This window comes from Lactuca serriola, chromosome 7, assembly GCF_051521515.1.
Source record: "Lactuca serriola cultivar US96UC23 chromosome 7, Lser_US96UC23_V15, whole genome shotgun sequence".
In the NCBI taxonomy this organism is placed as follows: domain Eukaryota; kingdom Viridiplantae; phylum Streptophyta; class Magnoliopsida; order Asterales; family Asteraceae; genus Lactuca; species Lactuca serriola.
Window position 1 is genome coordinate 153,357,592 of NC_136414.1, and position 21,344 is coordinate 153,378,935.

A 21,344-nucleotide genomic window follows, 5' to 3' on the forward strand; every position below is an offset into this window, starting at 1 on the left:
CATAAACCAATTTAGCATGAATTAGATAAAACAGTATAAGTAAGAGTTTTGAAACAATTGAAAACCTTTATAGTGTCCTACTCGGTAAAACAATGTAAAGTGTGGTAAAATCTTGTGCATGCGGGTTATCAATCACATGTGATTGATATGATAACTGGCATGTTTAACTTGTTTCCCCCCCTATAAAACATGTAAAAACATTAAAAGGTTCATTCAGGGGTATGAACTCACCTGGTTTAAGTAGGTCCGACGAAGGTGCCGTTTGGGCGTTCGGTGTCACGTAAGGACTCGAACACACTCAATGACCTATTTAACATATGATAACATATGTTCACATACAATTAGTATATTTAATACTAATTAAACAAGTATACACACTTAAAGGAGCGGAAAACACTTTGGTTAAGTGTTTGGGTGTCCCGGGTAGCGTCTAAAGGTGTGTATGGCTTAGGAATGGAGTTTACTCTCCGAGAGTAAACCCTTAATATGTTGTTTACAGCCCAGGGACTATTCACCATGAGTTTACGGCCGTAAACTCATGGTGAAGGGTTCTAGTGTGTTTTAAGGCTTCAATCTTGTTCATGGAATTATTCTAGGTCCAAAACTAAAAGGCATGAGTGAGTTTAAGGTCTTTAAGGGCATTTTAATGGAGTTTACGGCCCAGGGACAACTCCTAAGGGAGTTTACGGCCGTAAACTCTCATTCCTTGAGTTTTGTGAAGTTTCAAGCCCTTATATCACTTCTAGTAATTTATTCAAGGCTATAAGGGTGTTTGGGGTTCTAAAAGTGCTCCCCTTTAGAGTTTATGGTCCAAATGACCAATCCTTGAGAGTTTACGGCCATAAGCTCTATGGCTTGGCTGTGAACTCTCATACACCCACAACTCTTTGATTTTAAGCCCTTGTTTCAACCCTAGCATTTTCTAGTGAAAGTATAAGGCCATTTAGGGGACATTTACTATCATTTTAGCATGTTTAGGGGTGTTTACGGCCTAGGCACTTGCTTGGGCCGTAAACTCCATGTTACCCCCATATTTCCTTGTGTTTAAATGATATAAACCCAAAATACTAAGTCCCTAAATTATGTACTAAGTCCAAGGGTGGTTTGGGAGTGTTTTTGGGGCTTTTTGACATGTTTAAGAGGTGTTTACGGCCTTGGCATATGCCTGGGCCGTAAACTCTCTTTTACCCCCTAAAACCATGTGTTTTAATGTTTTAAACACTCCTAGGCTAATACCTCTATTTATTTCCAAGCTTTTAGGGACTTTTGGGGGTCATTTTGGCCTTTATTTAGGGGTTTACGGCCTAAGGAGGAGCTTAGGCCGTAAACTCCATTCTAACAGCATCTAAGTCCGAATTTTTAGCTATACTCTCGAATCAATATGTTTAGAACAAGCTAGGATAAGCGGACTTACGATTTGGAAGCGTTTGGTTGCGGATTCGAGGCGAAAACGAGTCTAGAGAGAGAGTATAGAGAGAGAGGGTGGAAAAGGTTGAAATGGGGTTTACTCCCCTTTATATATGGTTGGGAGTTGGAGCTCATTGAAATTCTACCCGATACTGTCGTTATACGGGGCTTTTGGTCGCACCCGATTTAGTGGTCGTAATAATAAAAACCAACTTTTCCAACTAAATGGAAATGTGTAATACGAGTTTTATTTTCTTTTATCACGACTTAACAACATGAATAAATGAAACATTTGGGATGTTTATTAAATTGACAACCTCTAATTAACAGAACTTTTATAAACTGGAATTTTCCGTTAACGGTAACGGGGAAATGTAACGGAACAACTTGGGTTGTCACATCATTCCCCTGTTAGAGGGAATTTGTCCCGAAATTCAGGTCTAGGCAAGGAAGTAGGTATGAATGGCCAAGTAGAGGTAAGGGAGTACTTCCTATACGGTTGTCCTCACATTCCCAAGTGAACTCTAGTCTGTGTTTGTCATTCCAACAGACCTTCACGTACGGGATGCGGATTCCGTCTAGTGTAGCTAGCGGGTTCCAACTGGTGTATCTACTAGGTGAGGGTTCTCAATGGATTTTATCAAGATGAGTAGGGTCTGAAGAGTGATGTGGGGCAATTGCATATCAAGTCTAAGAAGTGGATCGATCGAGTGTGAATCTTGTGGTATATCCGAAAGAAGTAGCGGCCTGAAAAGGTTTGGACCAAATCTCCATGAGAATTCTCATATGGTCCTAAGCTCTCGGAATGGTAGAGCTTTTCAGTACTCAGAACATAGTGTACTTCTATGGCAAGATCATCACTGGCGTGATCGCCATTCCGAAGTTCCTAACGTTCTCACTCGTACTGTGCGTGTAGTCCTTCAGGTTGGTTCTTAGGAATCTCGAGTGGTCTTTGGTTTCGTGTTTTCTGTCAACTGGCTGATAGAGACTTTCTAGATCGTCGAGTGGGTTGCGTGACTATGGTTGTCTGCTTGCTATAGAGTGTCTATCTCAAGCTTGTGCAAAATGGATCTGCACTAAAGAATCTTGAGATATGGAAACCCTGAGGGTCGGGGAGATAGGGTTTCACTAGACGAGTGTTGGACTATCTCGGGAGGTGGTTCTACTATCTCTGCATGAGGTAGTATCCATGGAAAACCTAATAGTCCAATGGATCTCTAAGACTTTGGTTTATTCTAGCGTGGAAAGTGCATGTTCCTGCATAACCCTTCGACTAACACCAAGGTTGGTGTCAAGTCTATAATCTCTTCGGGATCTGGGTCATGAGGCTCAACGCAACTACTATCGCAATTTGATCAAGGATTCTTGGCTGTGGAGGTTACCCTGTGGTCCTCGATATCCTAGTGTTCACTTCGGAAAGTGTATTTCATCGTCTACAGGGCGACGATGATTTCCTCCTTGCGAGAGGGTGGAGGATGATAAGCACCACTTGTCTATAACTGGGTGGACGAGGTGCCTGAGTAGTGCGAGCATCTATTGCAACTACTCTTCCGAAGGTTCTCAGTTTACTCGGTCTAGGTCAATTCTAGTGAGTATAGGGTCTCATCACTCGGAACTTTACTAGCTTAACCCACAGTGATTCTCTTGACTCCGACTCCTATGTTATGGAATAGGGTGAAGGGTTTTTCTAAGAGGTTCGTGGTAGAGCTCACGCTTAGCCTAACTACAAATACGGGGCGTATGCAACCAGTATATAATTGAGGTCGGCAGGATGTTCAGCTGTGCAACTCCACCCCAAACCCACAACCCAATGAGGAACAGGGAATAGGGAGGAAACACACACCTTAAATCTTTTTGACATCAATTATATGCCACCTTTATGCATATACCTGGTTATAGTGGTCAGTCTCATGAGTTCTATTCTCTGGGTTCACGAACCTGATGTGCGAGGTGCGAAGGATCTCCCGGGGAATCTACGGAGTATGCTTCGGTTGGTTGTTGTCTACTGGAGTATCTGCAGTGTCGTTCACTTCGGTGTCCATCTGACTACGAGGGGTCGGTCAATAGTGTATAGTACCCTCTCTTGGGTACTTCGGAAGGTTTGAGATAAGAGAGACGATTGACGGATCGCATTAGGTTTGATTATTTGTGTTAAGTTTAGGTTCGGAAGAACCTTCATTCGCCGACATGGCAATGGAGAAAGTTCTTTTTACACAGCACTAAGAATGTACACATGGTTGCACGAAGTCAACCATGATCAATAGAGTCGTCGAAGTTGGAACACTCCGACATAATATATAATAAAGATCGATAGAGTCATGTGCCGAACAGGCATACAAGTTCTAGGCGTCTCGGGTTTCGTCCTATGTATCACTACCGCGGATACTTGGACCGATAGAGTCGACGCGGAACTATAGAGAGTCCTAAGGGTTTCCGAATAGAGTATCTTTTCATGAATGGATTCTCACGAGGCATTTCTATAACCGCCTAACATATACTAGTCATGTATATTTAAGGTGGGGAGGACTGTTGACTGAGCGACCCCGCCCTAAATCCACAACCAAACGAGGAACAAGAAATGAGGCGGCATTCGCTCACTCTAGGTCTGTCCATCATAAATATACATGGCCGTAACGTATATGTTTAGCCATTATAGTTTTACCTGATGAATTTTTTTTAAAATTTTATAACAGTGCTGCGACTTTCGCCTTACTGGGAAGAATTTACATTTGAATTAGTCTTTTATTGTTTTTAGTTTAGTTATCCGAGATCGAGAGACGTAGCAAAAATCTACCAGGTTCCTTGATGCTTCTCCCTAAGCATTAGAGTTAGACTCCTCCTGTGTCTTTGTCTTTCCCTTCAGTTGGGCATTCCTTCTTGAAGTGTCCCATTTCACCACATAGGTGGCAAACTGTACGGGTCGCCACATTGGTGGTTGATGTAATGAACTCAACCGGGGTTCTGCAGACGCGAGCCCAACATGTGGCACCTAGCACAATAGAGCTCGCGGCAGACACAATGATGATGGTAGCTGCACTTGCTGCAATGGGGAGGGTTTCCTAAGTATGGTCTCCTAGGTGTAGAGATGGAAGGGTTGGCAGGGAATTTAACTGTCTCAGCTCGTTGCCCTTCGGAAGGTCCTTGAGCCGAGGTACTTCCCTCCTCAATCTTGAGTTTTTCTCTTTAGTGGGTTCAGTGGAGGTTCTTGGGTGACTGGGTATGAAAGTGTTGATTGCTGCTGTCCATCGCCAGGATTGGAAATCCCGACAGGGCCCTTGCTAACATTGGCGGTGTTAGCATTCAGGTGAGCCATGACAGCTGCTACGGCTGCTGAGACTGCAACTTGGAACGTAGCTTCATCGAATAAGAGAGCAGGTTTCTTGCTTGTGGATTGGTTACGTTTCTTCGGTGGCATGGTTTTCCTATACGGAAAGGAATACAAGGTAATGAGAGACGATGGTTAACCCTGGACATTTCTGTCTTGAACGTATTAGGCATAAATTTTTCCCGTGCCTTGGGTACTAGTCGTCTGAGTGTCGACCTACATCCCTATGATGTAGTCCTGGTAATCGAAGTGGGTGTATGAGTATCGGAAAAAGGCCATAAGATGCGAGTCGTTCCTACTAAGTTACCTTTATACTGGGAAAGGTTTCACTCTCCGGCCTGGAGAGATTTGAGAACAGTTCGGAACGAAACTGCGGAAAGAGAGGCTCACAAGGGCAGATGGCTAAAATTCTCTCTATAGAGATGCGGGGATCCGCCCTAATCGTGTATCTGGCAATGGGAAACGACGATTTACCATAGCGTGAGTAGTGTAACCACTAACTCACTAAATTGTATTATTTTAAGGGTGTATTAGCGTGACGAACACGAGGAAAAGACAATTCTCGGGTTCCATGCACTGGCTCCCGCTGTCTTCCTCGTGTCTTTGACTGGAATCGGCGTTGCTTTCCTTCGGGTAGTTTCCTAGGGTTCTCTTCTCGTATGGACATATTGAATTTCTACTTTACCTCACTTCCGAATCCGACAATGGGTGTCATCACCTCATAAAGGGCAACTGGGGATCTCGGAATTTTAGGCAAATTTCTCATCAATGTCCCTAAAAGAATATGGGCACTTGGTGCATTCAATAGTCTCGACCCAGTTCATTTATTTCCGAACAGGAAATCTTCTCAATGAACCTCCCCGGGGTCGGAATCAACTCTTCTGTCAAGCACTGAAGTGGGTAGGGTTTTCTACAGGGTTCGCGCGAGAATGGAAATGTCTAAAGAATCCTAAGAGATTACTAACATTTCATTGTATGATCCATATCGAGTCCTGCTACGATTACACAGGGTATACAAATCATATATAACTTAGATCCGATAGGCCTTCGAATATGTGATACTACTCGGAATCCACATCCAAACAAGGAAAAGGAAATAGAGCGAAACCACACATTCTTAGCCTATGGGATCCTTATTATATATAACCTTGGGAGTACACCCTCTGTAGTTGTAGGTATATCAATAAGGATCTTTTTAGTTATTCACGCAAGGTTGTTTATGTTTCCTAAAATACCCTTATGGTATTTTAATTCTTGGTTGATTCTTATCTTCTGATTATGATTCTGGGATTAGTGTGAATCTTTTAGTGTTCCAAAATACTCCTATAGTATTTTAACTTTATGTCTGGCTCTAGCAATCCTAGTTGGTAAGTTTCAGACCTGTTGTACACCACTATCACTCCCAAGCACATGTTCATCGCATCTCGGATAAATGTAGTTGTTCAGGTTACATTTATCCCAGCTTACGATTACATAACTGCCCAGGTTTAACGGTAATGCTCAACATCCGAAGACTTTTATTCTTGTTGTTCTTGTGATACTTGTGATCGAGTGTTTAGGTTTTGGATGTTATTATACTTTGGTAAAATATGGTTATATTTTAAAGTATAATTCTTGGTCAGAGTGTTTTATCCCTTTGCGTTTATAGGTTGTATATCTTTTATGAATTGATATACTTAGCTCACTATAAACAATGCTCTGATACCAATCTGTCACACCCCAAAACCGGAACGGCAGAAACGTTCTGGGGTGGATGACGTCATGTCAAGTATCACAACACATGCATTAGAGTAATCAAAGTACAACAAGACATTGCATTAATAGTAATAGTTTTACATAGTTTACATTACAAAGTATCAAAGTAATACAGACAAATGTAATAAGTACAGCAAGGTACTAAGCTATCTTCATCAACAGCTCCTGGGATGTACCTGTCTAATTTCTAACCTGAGAATACAAGTTATTTGAAAAGCGAGTATTAGCATTTTCTCAAATGCTGGTGAGTTCATAAGCATTTAGTGATGTTTTATTCAAATAACTTTATAAAGTAGTAGTTTAAGTGTTTACTGCGTAATAGAGTTCCTTCCAGAAAATCCTATATTTTCTTTAATAAAGCAGCCTTCTACCAAGGCTGGTCAGTGTTATGTGGTAAAAAGTAGTTTTCCCTAAATTGCTATCATTATCAAAATACTGAATTTGATTATTGAGGAAAGCAAACGACATCAGCGAATAACATATGCCTCCACAGTGAGGACTGCTGACTAAGGCAAGGAATCATAGACTCCAGGAAAGTATCGAACGAACGACACACCTGGTTCAGTCTAACAAATGGAGGCACAGACCCCAGAAGGTACCAAATGAAAGGTACAGCTGGTAAGGTCTCAAACAGTGAATACAGACCCCAGACAGTATCAAATGAAAGATACGTCTTGTAAGATCAAAACAGAGAAGACAGACCCCAGACAGTATCAAATGAATGATACGTCTTGTAAGGTCAAAACAGAGAAGACAGACCCCAGACAGTATCAAATGAATGATACGTCTTGTAAGGTCAAAACAGTGTGGCTCTAAAAAAAGAATTACCAGCATACAGTGTAAATTACCAGTGAATACCGTTACCTTAAGGCCAATGAATTATAAGGTAACCCGGGATACTCGTAACCATACTGACTAGAGTACCAGACGCCCTACAAGTGTCTAAAATATGACATTTGTCACCCGTTGGCTTGGTAGGCCGGGACTGTAGCTAGCAGTCTGGATGCGGGGGTGTCAATCCCATATAGATCTATACACACAATGTCCGCTCTCCCTACAGGAGATTCTGGTTACCAGCTAGACAACAGAGAAGGCCGTGTCCTGAAGATGCATCCCAAATAGTGGGTAGAGACTTCCAAATAGTGGGTAGTGTGTAAGTGCTGAACTAGAGGTAGAGACTTCCAAATAGTAGGTAGTGTGTTTCTATTGTAAGTGTAGACTAGAGGTAGAGACTCTTATCTGAACTGACTAGAGGATTCCTGTATGTCCATACTCATATACATAATATATAACTAATGAATCAAACGACCTTCGGACGGCCATCCGATCCCACCAGACCACATCTCAACGAAGAAAAGGAAATAGGGCGGACGAGCCTTCCTAAGTCTTTCAATCATTACTTATATGTACCTATATAAGCACAGACATACATCTAACTACGACTGAGTGTGTATCAAGTAGAAGTGATTCTTGTGAAGTAGGAGTGTCTAAAAAGTGAAGTAGGAGCGGTCGCAAGTGAAGTAGGAGTGTCGAATAAGTATAAGCATATCACGAAGTAGAGACAACAATAAGTGAAGTAAGAGCGTCTATCCAGTATAAGCGACTACAAGTATAAGTGAAATAGAGACGATAACAGGTATAATCGATATAGAGACAATGACAGATATAAGCGATATAGAGACGATACAGATATAAACGCGTCACGAAGTGAAAGCGTTATCGAGTAGGAGTTTAAAATACATGAAAGCGAAGCAGTAGTAATTAACAAGTAAAAACATACGTCGTGAAAGGGAACTTTGATGAAAAATCTTTATACTCGGGGAAAATCACAATTTGCATTCTTTTGTAAAAACATGTTTGAAAACCTTTGGAAATCTTTCATAAACCAATTTAGCATGAATTAGATAAAACAGTATAAGTAAGAGTTTTGAAACAATTGAAAACCTTTATAGTGTCCTACTCGGTAAAACAATGTAAAGTGTGGTAAAATCTTGTGCATGCGGGTTATCAATCACATGTGATTGATATGATAACTGGCATTGTCACACCCCCGAACCAGACGGCGGAAACGTCCGGGGGCTGTCGTGACTCAATTGAATACCATAACATTGAATATATATGAAACAAACAACATTCGTCACCATTCATCAACAGAATACAACCAGTAGTGTTTACATGTCATACATTGTTTTAACATTACATTTCCAAAAATTAATATTGTTTGGTTCATTCAAAAATAAACTGCAACCGTCACTGAGCATGATTTCCCTTGATTCACTGGTTTCCTGAGAATACAAGTATTTTGAAAAACGTCAACATATGAAATGTTGGTGAGTTCATAAGTAGTGTTTGAAATCGAATGTTTATATTGTTTGAAAAACCACCAGAAAATCCGATATTTTCTGAAAAGAAAAGCTTTCAAAAACGTTTGTGAAGATCCATAGGTATGCTTGTTTGTTTCTATACTTGCAAAAATTGTTCATTTAAGATGTATGCGTTTGAAATCTGTATGTGATAAAAACCCTAGGGAAACCCGATGTTCCCCTAGTTCTTTTGAAATCCATTGAGTTGCGTTGAAACCATTACAAAAATAGTGGTATCGGTCCCAAGCGACGTTGGAAGGTTCTCGAGCATTGATTATTTACTACAAACCCGCATTACACAAATGCCCGGTTTATAGATATACCAACGATTCCCGAAGGCGTCGTCAGTACTAATCACGTTATCCAATCGCCCGGACTATGAGTGGTCCCACATCCGAAGAGAAAGAGGTCACTAAGACCCCGGTAACTCTATTAACCGGCTGGGAAAAATGTGTGCGAGGGGTCCCCGACCCGCCTCGTAAAATGTGTAGACTTTTCTAGCAATACCATGGCCCTTGGGGTCCAATGGTACAAGCCATTGAAAGTCACCCTACGTTGTGCCAAGTCGGTAAAACTCAACACTTCGTAGTAAAAAAAATGTCTTCGGGCCTTAAGATCAGGTCATTGGGCTAGCTAGGCCCAACAAACAAGATTTTACACTTTTGGGGCCCGAAGATGGTGCGTAGACGTCTGTGCACACTCGTATGTATGTGTATTACCAATCGTTATTTGTATGTATCAAAGAGTTAGTAGTTGTGGATTTTCATTGGCTCGAGACCGAGCCAATTCGTTTAACAACGACTTTTGGTATTGTAATGAGTTGTATTTCGTTGGTAGTTGAGGTATCATTATTTGATCACCTTGTACATAATGAATCAGCCTTGAAATATTTCTGTTTTCAGCCCCTCATTATTTGTAAAATTTACATTTTCAACCCTTTTATTTGAATATTTCCCGGTTTGGTCCTTAAACTATTTTTCTTGACATTTTAACACCAAAAATTATTGAAATTAATATTTTCCAGCATATTTTTCAAAGAAAACAGTTTAAGTCCCTGAAAATGCAGTTTTTCTCGGTTTAGTCCATATTTTCGCAATTTTGACAATTTTAGCCCAAAATGGAAAATTTTTGCAACTTTGGTCCTTTTTAAATTTAAAAAGCATTTTAAACCTTTGAAAAGGGTTTGGGACACTTATAGTCCACTGTTTTACAGAAAGTTACAGTTTTGGCCCTCTAAAACAGAAAAAGTCGCATATTGGGCCTTATTGGGCCGAAAATTTCATTTTTAGCCCAATAGGCTTGAAATTTATGTTTTTAATCCACCAATTAAATAGAATTCCAGAAATGGCTTTATTGAAACTGTTTTGACACATTTCAACCATCAGAATCTGTAAAATGTCATTTTGGGCCCTTAATTTTGTATTTTTCACATTTTTGGCCCAAAATGTGTGTTTTTAGCTTAAAGGAAATTGTTGCTAACCACTTAGCTATTTTTCTTGTATCACTTATTATGTAGGAACATATTTGAAGCTAATATCATAAAACATGAGTTATATCTCGGTTTTGAGGGGTTTAATGGCTAGATCCAACATTAAAACACATATAAGCATACATATAAGCATGGAAATCATACAAGGCATACAAATACATATAGATCTACACTTTCACTTGTATTCCCCCCCCACAAAAACTCTTAAAAACAGAAAATAGGGGTATGAATCTCACCTTGGGGTGTTGGTTCGGTTTTTGCAATGAAAATGGAAGGAAAAATGAAGTGTTTTTGGCCTTGGCTCCCTTTGGTGAAGATCTTGAGTTTGAGATGGTTTGAGGATGCTAGATCACGATTTTTGTATAGATTAGGGGAGGATTTTGATAACAAAAGAATTTAAACCATAGATCTATGCATAATCTTACCTTAGGAGATGATTTACTTGCAAAAATCCCTTTGGAAAGTCCCTAAATTTCGAGATCTTTGGAGAGGGGAGGGAGAGAGCTTCTTGAGAGAATTTTTGAGAGAATTTTGTGAGATGTGTGTGTGTGTTGGTTATCCTCGGCCGAAACAAGAAGAGAAGAGAGAAAGGAAGTGACTTTGAAGTGATACATGCATGGAGGTATGTGATATGCCTAGAAGTCCATTAGATAATAGTGAGGTGGCAAGTGCTAAGTCAACCCTTCTTCTTGGGCTTTTCTTTTGGGCCGAAAATGGGAAGGAAAAATAAGGTGTTTGGGCTTTTTGCTCCTAAGTCCAACATTAGTGTTAATTAGGGTATTTATTGGACTTATAAAATGAAATTGTGATTTTTGTGCTTTATTAAGCTAGGTTAGGTTTAATTATGGATTAAAACTTGTGTTTTATTTCCTTCTAGGTTCTACCTAGCCCAAAATATTGGAATAAACGAATGTGGGTCCAATTAGAGCCCAATTAGGGTCCTAAACCCATGATAGTCCAATTGGAAGCTTATTGGTCCATTTGGATCCAATAAGGAAGTCTTAGTCCAAAATGGACTTAACCAAAACTTCTAGGGTCTCCAATTGTTTGATGACTATCTATAGTACTTGTATCTTGTATTTGGTTAAAGTTTTTGATTCACATTAACTTGAATGTATAGATTACATAGCTTAAAATTTACAGTTGTGACAGGCATGTTTAACTTGTATTCCCCCCTATAAAACATGTAAAAACATTAAAAGGTTCATTCAGGGGTATGAACTCACCTGGTTTAAGTAGGTCCGACGAAGGTGTCGTTTGGGCGTTCGATGTCACGTAAGGACTCGAACACACTCAATGACCTATTTAACATATGATAACATATGTTCACATACAATTAGTATATTTAATACTAATTAAACAAGTATACACACTTAAAGGAGCGGAAAACACTTTGGTTAAGTGTTTGGGTGTCCCGGGTAGCGTCTAAAGGTGTGTATGGCTTAGGAATGGAGTTTACTCTCCGAGAGTAAACCCTTAATATGTTGTTTACAGCCCAGGGACTATTTACCATGAGTTTACGGCCGTAAACTCATGGTGAAGGGTTCTAGTGTGTTTTAAGGCTTCAATCTTGTTCATGGAATTATTCTAGGTCCAAAACTAAAAGGCATGAGTGAGTTTAAGGTCTTTAAGGGCATTTTAATGGAGTTTACGGCCGTAAACTCTCATTCCTTGAGTTTTGTGAAGTTTCAAGCCCTTATATCACTTCTAGTAATTTATTCAAGGCTATAAGGGTGTTTGGGGTTCTAAAAGTGCTCTCCTTTAGAGTTTATGGTCCAAATGACCAATCCTTGAGAGTTTACGGCCATAAGCTCTATGGCTTGGCTGTGAACTCTCATACACCCACAACTCTTTGATTTTAAGCCCTTGTTTCAACCCTAGCATTTTCTAGTGAAAGTATAAGGCCATTTAGGGGACATTTACTATCATTTTAGCATGTTTAGGGGTGTTTACGGCCTAGGCACTTGCTTGGGCCGTAAACTCCATGTTACCCCATATTTCCTTGTGTTTAAATGATATAAACCCAAAATACTAAGTCCCTAAATTATGTACTAAGTCCAAGGGTGGTTTGGGAGTGTTTTTGGGGCTTTTTGACATGTTTAAGAGGTGTTTACGGCCTTGGCATATGCCTGGGCCGTAAACTCTCTTTTACCCCCTAAAACCATGTGTTTTAATGTTTTAAACACTCCTAGGCTAATACCTCTATTTATTTCCAAGCTTTTAGGGACTTTTGGGGGTCATTTTGGCCTTTATTTAGGGGTTTACGGCCTAAGGAGGAGCTTAGGCCGTAAACTCCATTCTAATAGCTTCTAAGTCCAAATTTTAAGCTATACTCATGAATCAATATGTTTAGAACAAGCTAGGATAAGCGGACTTACGATTTGGAAGCGTTTGGTTGTGGATTCGGGGCGAAAACGAGTCTAGAGAGAGTATAGAGAGAGAGGGTGGAAAAGGTTGAAATGGGGTTTACTCCCCTTTATATATGGGTGGGAGTTGGAGCTCAGTGAAATTCTACCCGATACTGTCGTTATACGGGGCTTTTGGTCGCACCCGATTTAGTGGTCGTAATAATAAAAACCAACTTTTCCAACTAAATGGAAATGTGTAATACGAGTTTTTATTTTCTTTTATCACGACTTAACGACATGAATAAATGAAACATTTGGGATGTTTATTAAATTGACGATCTTTAATTAACGGAACTTTTATAAACTGGAATATTCCGTTAACGGTAACGGGGAAATGTAACGGAACAACTTGGGTTGTCACACAATGCTTTGTTATTTTGTTTTAAAAGTACCTATGTTTTAGTTAAAAAGAAAATATGTGATTAGTTTGGTTTAAAAATAAATGCACATCTCTAAATATTATTAAAAGAGAACCTTTAATTGATCAATGAAGCAATCAAAGCCCTTGATTATGTTTTAATCATATGTTTTCCACCCTTAGATCAAATTGCTGACATCATTTTCCACAAATAAAATTCAAATATAATTACATTTAATTATAAAATCTATAATAATTATAGAATCTTTAAATTCGCTAATTATTTTATCAATTGAAACATATCATTTTATTTATATACATGATATCAGTTTCTTTAATTAATATTATTCCTAATTTAACTACCTTATTTATAGCTTTTGATTTCAAAATTCAAACCCGTTTATATTTTATTTTTTATTTTTTTTTTAAAAAAACTTATTAAACAAGCATATCAATAATTAAGTTCTTAACCTATAAAATCTAATCTAATCCCACTAAATCAACAAAATATTTAAGAGTAACAATTAAAATACATATTGTTCATAATTTATCTCCCAGTATATCTCACATAAAATGAATCAATTTGAGATAATTGTTTGAATTTTAAAACTGATTAAATAAGAAAATCAATAAACTTGAAGTTTTGAATTAATATAGCTGATATCTTTTTTTTTCCAGATGAATAGCTGAAAATCTCAAAGATGACATCTTAGAATCCCAAAATTTTTAGAAGATAATGATTTCCTTATTAAAAAACACTTTTTATATACGATTACACTGAAATGGTTATTCTTAAAATTTTGGATTGAGTCCTATGATTTATAGTGTTCTTCTTGAATAATCTTCTTCTCCAATTCTTTTTTCCTAGCTCTTACTTTACTTTGTTCTCCTTATTCTTCTTCAATTTCTTGCATTTACTATGTTCTTATTATTTGTTATTATTGTGTTCTTGTTGAGAGGTCATGAAAAAAAGTAATCAATCTACTTTAAACATATTAGTTTTATTCATTTAGTTACAGAAACAAAATCATACCCTTTATATCAATTTTTTAATGTGTTGGCCTATGTTTGTCAATAAAAAGCCATAAAAGTCATTTTAATGCATGATGACAAAGCTAGTGGCACACACCAAAAGCAGGATAAAGAAGTTTTTTATTGTTACACCTCAACTTGCATGAACAAAGACGTATCTTTTGTTCCAAGGTTTTCAATAACTTTTTTATACATATTATTATAATCTTCGATTAAAATTTTCTAATTTTGTATCATTGAATTTGTTTATATCAATGGTTTTAGTTTCAAAATCACCATTATAGTATAAGACTTTACCGGTGTGGTGTCACTTACGTTACTTGATCGTGACGCAAAGAAACTTCTGGGAAAAAACACACAAGAGGTGCTTCAAAAGTTTAATGAGGTTATCGATATTAACTTCATTTACATAAAACTAATTTTTACTTTTTGTTTGAGTATTTTTATAACTGTTAATTTTTTCATTTTTAGGAGGGTAATATGAAGATTTATTCGTCTGCTTTGAAATTACTTTTGGATAAAAAGTTGGCGTTCAAAATTCAAATTTCTCATTATAATTTGAAGAACAATGTTGATGGTTATGAATCTCAAACATCAATGTTGATAATAAAATCACTGTTGAATTGGAAAAAAAATTAACATCGAACAAGTAACATTATTTTACGAAACATACTACAAACACTACACTTATTAGATTCGTTTTTTATATGTTAGTTGATCAACTAACATATTTATATGTACTACAAATATAGGAGTCGTAATCTGATTCGTTTAACGTTTTAGCGGCGAAATTCGGATGTCAAGACACATTAAATTTAAAGGTTTTAAATACAATATAACTAAATCTAATATTTTAAATACTTTAAAATATTATTAACTTTTAGATAGACATATGAATTTATTTTTTATATTTAGGATGCAGTTTCGTTTATTGGTGAAAACGTCACATCCGCTTCGAATCTTGATAAAAGTATTGCAACAAGTCCACTAACTAAGTGGACATCCTTTAAAAAAGTGTTAAGACATGAAGAATTAAAAACACAACTTGGAAGATGTTTACGATTTTGATAATATGGAAACAATGTCCTCAACCAAACGATCATTAACATCAATGACAGATCGTACTTCTGGAGAAGGCAAACGAAAACTGTTAATTCCAAAGAAAGAAAAATAATATATGATTTTCATGATTTTATATGAGTAGTTGGATGATTTGAGTACGGTTGATTTCATATTATGTTTAGATACTATTTGGTATTTGGGTTTGGTTTTTGATTACTTTGTTTCATACTATTCGTTTTTTGGATTAGAATTTTGATCATTTAAATACATTTTGGGTTTTATGAATTGTTGAATTATTCATCTATTTGTCTCTTGGGTTTAAACTCATATGAATTTAGAATTTTAATAATTTTTTACTCTATTATTCTGTTTAAATGTGAATTTGTCAGCATTGTTACAATGTTATTCATTACAACTTCAATATAAATATTAGCAAACTACAACTTTTTATGAAATTATAAACTTTTATAAATCTTTTAACCGTTCTAAAAAGATTATTTATAGTTCCTTGTGAATTTCTTGACAAATTTATTAGTAAACATTTACCATTGAATTTGAGCAATCGTTAAATTTGTCCATTTTCTATTGTTAAATCAAGTATAAATGAATTTGAGCAATCGTTTAAATTTCATATTCTATAATGTAATTTATGCACTAATTAATCAAATAATAGTACATATCCAAGTTGTCAAGTACCTCCAAGACAATAAGCAAACATGTAAATTATATGCAATTTCACAATATTGTAATTTTTTTTTCTGGATTTAAATGAACAATTACTTCTTTCACTTGATTTAGATTCTTGATTACTCATATAAGGTTTTAATAAAATAAAATTTTGATAAATTGAAAAAATTGTTCAGCTAAACCTTAAAATATCGAAATTTGTTGGAAATTTTGTTATGCTTCTTTTTGTGTTATCATGTTTGCTGATTTGACTATGTAGGGTTCATTTGAAGTTCCATTTCTCTATAAGAATGTTAATGTTCACATCCAAGTGGAAACATTAACAACTTGTAAGCATTCTAAATGATTTTTTCAATTACATTAATCAAAACTGTTATTTTAAATGGTGCGTTCTCATGGATGTCACACCGATTGTCACTATATAGACCTTCTAGCGGTCTATAGAAGAATCTTAGCGGCTTTATGAAGAATTTTGCTGCGTTTTCAATGAAGTACCACTCTGTCAACATTCTTCTCTATAGTTATTTCTCTTATTTTTTATATAGATGCGTGTCACAACAATAAGACAGAAAAAGGTTAGTGACCATTGAAGATGAAAAGGTAATATATCATTTAAGAATAATATATAAAGTGTAAATTGTAGATTTATGATATTTATTTCAATGAAAAATTTGATTTTGACAAGTTTGATCTAAATTTGATAATTGAAGCAGATAGGAAAGATACGTGCTAACGATTTTGAATTTACATTGCCCTATAGAAACCAACCGTAGCCTCGTAGACCATTCCCTCATATCTTAGTAGGTCTTAACATTTCCCAAAATTCAGCTACAGGAAGTCATGGATGCATTTCTTGAATCAATCCTCTAAATCGAATTTCATTTGTTAGTTGGATGTAGTGCCCAAAATGCAAGATTTGTGAAAGTTCATTATTATTTATTAGTGTTAACCTTTAGCAAATTATGAAACTAATATTATATTTTTGTTCATAACGTGTTTCTTTTTGTAATAATTTATTTGATCGGAAGATATATATATATATATATATATATATATATATATATATATATATATATATATATATATATATATATATATATATATATATATATATATATATATATATATGTGTGCGTGTGTGTGTGTGTGATTGGGTATAGCCTGAAAAATCATATTTTAATTTTTATAAGGAAAAAATACTTTGAAATCGACCAAATTACAATATCTGAATTTGCTGTTTATGGTTATGACAATTCACTTTATTTGCAATGTTTATTGAATTTCTTTGAAGAATTTAATGTTGCTGGTACATGTAACAACTTAGTGCTGCTTTTGGTTTTACAGAGCTAATATGAAAAGAGTCATATGAGCCTCAATGAAGGTTGATACACCGAACAAATTCAATTCATAAAACTACTACACAACATGTTTTAATCAAGAAGTCAGTATGTTGTAATAAAACAATGATCACATAGATCATTTATGTTAAAAATTACTATATTAAAAAACCAAATTGCTCTAATATAAATATTAAATATTTTTATCTAATAAGTTTGGTTAAAAAAAAGTCTAAATATGAATCTAACATTTTGTTATTAAAATTCAACCTAAAACAAAGTCATATATTAATGTGATATGTATTTAATTTATGTTCCCCGCATTTAACGTGGGTCATGATCTAGTTAGTTAAGATTAAACAAGTAGTAACTTTGTCGCTGTTTATTTTTTGAAATATATCATATTGTAATTAACATGCAACGTCGTATTTTCTATCGAATATTAGTCTATTTCGCCAGACTATGTTTCGTATTAAAAATAAAAATTATATTTATGATTTTGAGTAACATTAAATATATCTTGTTTTTTTTATTAAGTTACATGACAAACTAGTAGGAATTACATGCGCCTTTGGCGCCGAATTGGATCAAATTTACTTAAACTGGATCAGATTTACAAACGCTGATAAATTTTTATTTTGTATCTTGTTGACTTCACTTTAAAATCGCCAGGTTGGATCAGCTTTGCTTAGATACATTTGGATTATTAAAAGTCAAAAGTGACAGCACGATAATATAGTTTGACTAATGTTTGACAGCTTTGATATATGGTAACCAAAATAAACAATTTTGAGAAAGAATGGAACAAAGTATGACGTTCAATTTTAAGATTTACTTTTTCAACTTCTTCTAAGTTCTCATGGATTAGATAGAGCAGTTGATAGTGCATGTCTACAAATATTTTCCGTGTGTAATCTTTGGATGGACCATACTCCAAAGCTCAATATATTTAATTGAGAACGGGAACTTTGAAAATTTGACACCCTGAAAATAAAACTCAAAAATGAATACATACTAATTAGGTATAGGTTAATCATTCCAAAACACCACAAATTGATTTTACAGATCAAACCTGATGAAGACGATATCAACAACTAAAAACTTTCTTAAAAGTAAATACACGATTCCCACCTATCAAATGGACATTATGAGGATACTGAATATGAATAAACAAATAAATAGATAAAAAAAATCATATTTTGGTTGAAACCTCTTGTAAGCATATATATAATATACCTTTAAGGCAAGAAACAATGTGATAGTCTCCAAGCTATGTTGACCCCATTCAACATAATCGCCTATGAATATTTAGTCAATATATCTGAAATGGAATGATCAATGGTCAATAGATTCTAAATGAAATTGAAAAAAAAACATTTGAAAGCAATCAAAAGGAAAGCATATGTACGTTGTCTCTAGCAGTAGAAGGAAATACGTATCCATCAAAGAGGCGCATGAGATCACCTAACTGTCCATGTAAATCACCAAACACTTTCATTGGAGCTTTCAACTGACATATTAATCAACATCATCAAATTCGCAAAAACATTCAAACTACATAGATTTATAATCTTTTCCTTTTTCACAATGCCAACTACAAAACCGCTAAAGATGATAATCACCTTCTGCATAAAAATCTGGCATTTCTGCAGTCTGAAAAACAGAAAAAAAGTCAACAACAAAATTCAAACCTTAGGAAAAGTAGGTTTTTATTATTGTATTACCTCCCCACCCACAAGAGCAGAGTCAAATTGTTGGCAACCATTAAAAGTTCCTTTTATAACCTTTTCAACAAGATCAACATGACTGCAACTTGTTGCATAGTAATCAAGAAAGAATAAAGGCTTTGCTGTAGATGTGATGATGTCATTCACGCTCATTCCTATCTAAATGTAAACTTTTTTAGTGATAATGAAAAATACTACAATAATAATGTTGGAAAGTTAGTGGGTTTATTATTACCAAATCAATTCCAATGGAATCATTGATTCCAGTCTCTAATGCCAGCTTAAGTTTGGTTCCTACACCATCTGTTCCAGGTACATGATATGATTCCCCTAAAAATAGAAAATAAATAGCATGAGAAAAGTGTACGTAAGAAATAGATTTTAATATTTTAATACTAATAAAAAAGAAATAGTAAGTGGAAAACGCCACCAAAGAATTTTATTAACATTTTAATTACATAATACATAATATAGCACACCACACCATCTCATTGTGTGACTATAACCTTTACCTGGCTTGATGAAGTTAGAAATACCGAATTCAGTAAGCTTTATATTAGAATCTTCAGTTTTTGACACGAGAAGTAAGTTCTGCACACAACCCACACAATTTTAAAACAGGGTCAATAACATTATATTATATATAGTTTGTCAAATATGAGAAAAAACACACACACACACACAATTTAGATTTTATAACCTCAACTTTTGGAAGGAGAAGCCTTTGGCCGATCCAAAGTTATGTAATGAGAGTAAAAAACATCTTCACAGAGTAAAATGCCAATCTGTATGTGACCATCTGCGAATACAAGTTGCTGGATAATACTTTTCTGGCTGGTTTTGTATCTGCAGTTATGCACTACTTTTATATTTCTTCCTTCTATCCTCCCTTTGTTCCTTAAATACATTTGTATGAGTAGCACAATCATTAATCCAACAAAATATAATTAAATTGATGAGATCATTAGGAGAAAAAACAATAAAATAATGGTCTACTGATGGTTACTCTTCTTTCATAAGAACAATTTTCTCCTTTGCTAGCATAACGTGCAAAAGCCTTCATTGAAAGATAGAATTATGAAGATCTTCTAGTGCCCTTTACATATCAATATTAAGATCACAACAAAGAAAACTCAAAAGTAAAGAAAGCATGATAAATAAAATATAAACCTACGTACAGATTCTGGTAGTGTATCGAGAATATAACCATTCCCCTTTGATCGTTTTGTGTCTTTATCAACCACCAAATTGGATTTAGATACTGTTAAAGTTGCTGAAGTGCTCTCTCATATCATCTTCCCTATTTTTTCATAATAAATCATTAACATAGTTTGATACATAATCTCATAATCTTTAAATATAAGAATTTAAATAAGATAAGACACATACGTAGCACCGTATAGCAGATTATGAACAAAAAGACGACCAATTTGTAGAACATCTTCACCTTCTAAGCTTCAGGAAGGTTCATCCACATCCAATCTACACCAACCTTTATTAAATCCAAGATTGAACATTTCACCTTTACAATTTTATATAAGCAAAACAACAAACACCTTCTGACCATTAAAATTTACACTTTAGAATCACATATAAAAACCAAAACGGGAAAATACTTCTGAGTGTCCGACACAGGGTGAGAGGCAATATAGATAAACCTTAGATACCATTAAACTGTCCAGGTCGGAATCAGAAGTAACCGAGAAGCTGTTGTAAGAAGGGTTAGGAAGGATGAACAGCAGCAGTAGCGACACAACTGTTGTGTTTATCGGTTTTCCCGTCTTCTCCTGTCAATATCTCCCTCTTCGATCTCACTGACCAACTCCATCTTCTGGTCGAGCTTTGAAGTAGAAAAGAATCTCTGCTCTGTGGGTTCTCCACAAAGGAGGCTTTTCCCTATGTCGGAGAGGGAAACGACGTTGGAGGAGGGCTGAGGGAGGCAAGGGTCACTAACAGGGAGTTGATGTGGCAATTTTGGCGAATCACAACGATGAGTGAGGAAGTTAATACCCGACACGTGTAAAGCAAGGGAAAAATTAACGGAACACACTCTCAATTGTTAAAAGAAGAGTGTAAAAAAGATGTGAAGGGAGGTAAACGTAAAATTCAAAAAAGTGAGCAGCGATTATGTTTAACTGGCAAAAAAACCTGTGACCAAAATCAAAAAGCATAAAAAATATGAAAGAATATGGCGTGGTAGTTTTCTTATGTCGGCATAAATTTGTGGCAAAATTCGAAATTTCAAAACATTCTTGTACACCATGTTTTTAAGGGTTAATAGTATATATAATAGCAATTCACAAATTACAACCTTTTTATTATTAATAGACACATTAAGAATATAACTTTTTTTATTGTTTCGTCTGCGTATTGCTTTACGTTTTAAGTTCATAT

General features: G+C 35.6%; 1 long non-coding RNA gene across 2 annotated transcripts; it reads right to left on the reverse strand.

Annotated features, from left to right (window-relative positions):
• Positions 1-17,895: 17,895 nt before the first annotated feature.
• On the reverse strand, positions 17,896-20,952 carry LOC145062361 (uncharacterized). 2 transcript variants are annotated; one of them, XR_013687539.1, is made up of 11 exons: positions 20,340-20,952; positions 20,129-20,250; positions 19,651-20,046; positions 19,463-19,541; positions 19,186-19,280; positions 18,948-19,109; positions 18,846-18,876; positions 18,632-18,733; positions 18,460-18,544; positions 18,296-18,354; positions 17,896-18,207 (listed from the first exon to the last, which is right to left on the reverse strand). It is a non-coding gene; the product is annotated as an uncharacterized LOC145062361 (long non-coding RNA). The 2 variants fall into 2 exon arrangements; XR_013687540.1 differs by having other exon boundaries at positions 18,632-18,691; positions 19,651-20,250.
• Between the last annotated feature and the right edge of the window lie 392 nt (positions 20,953-21,344).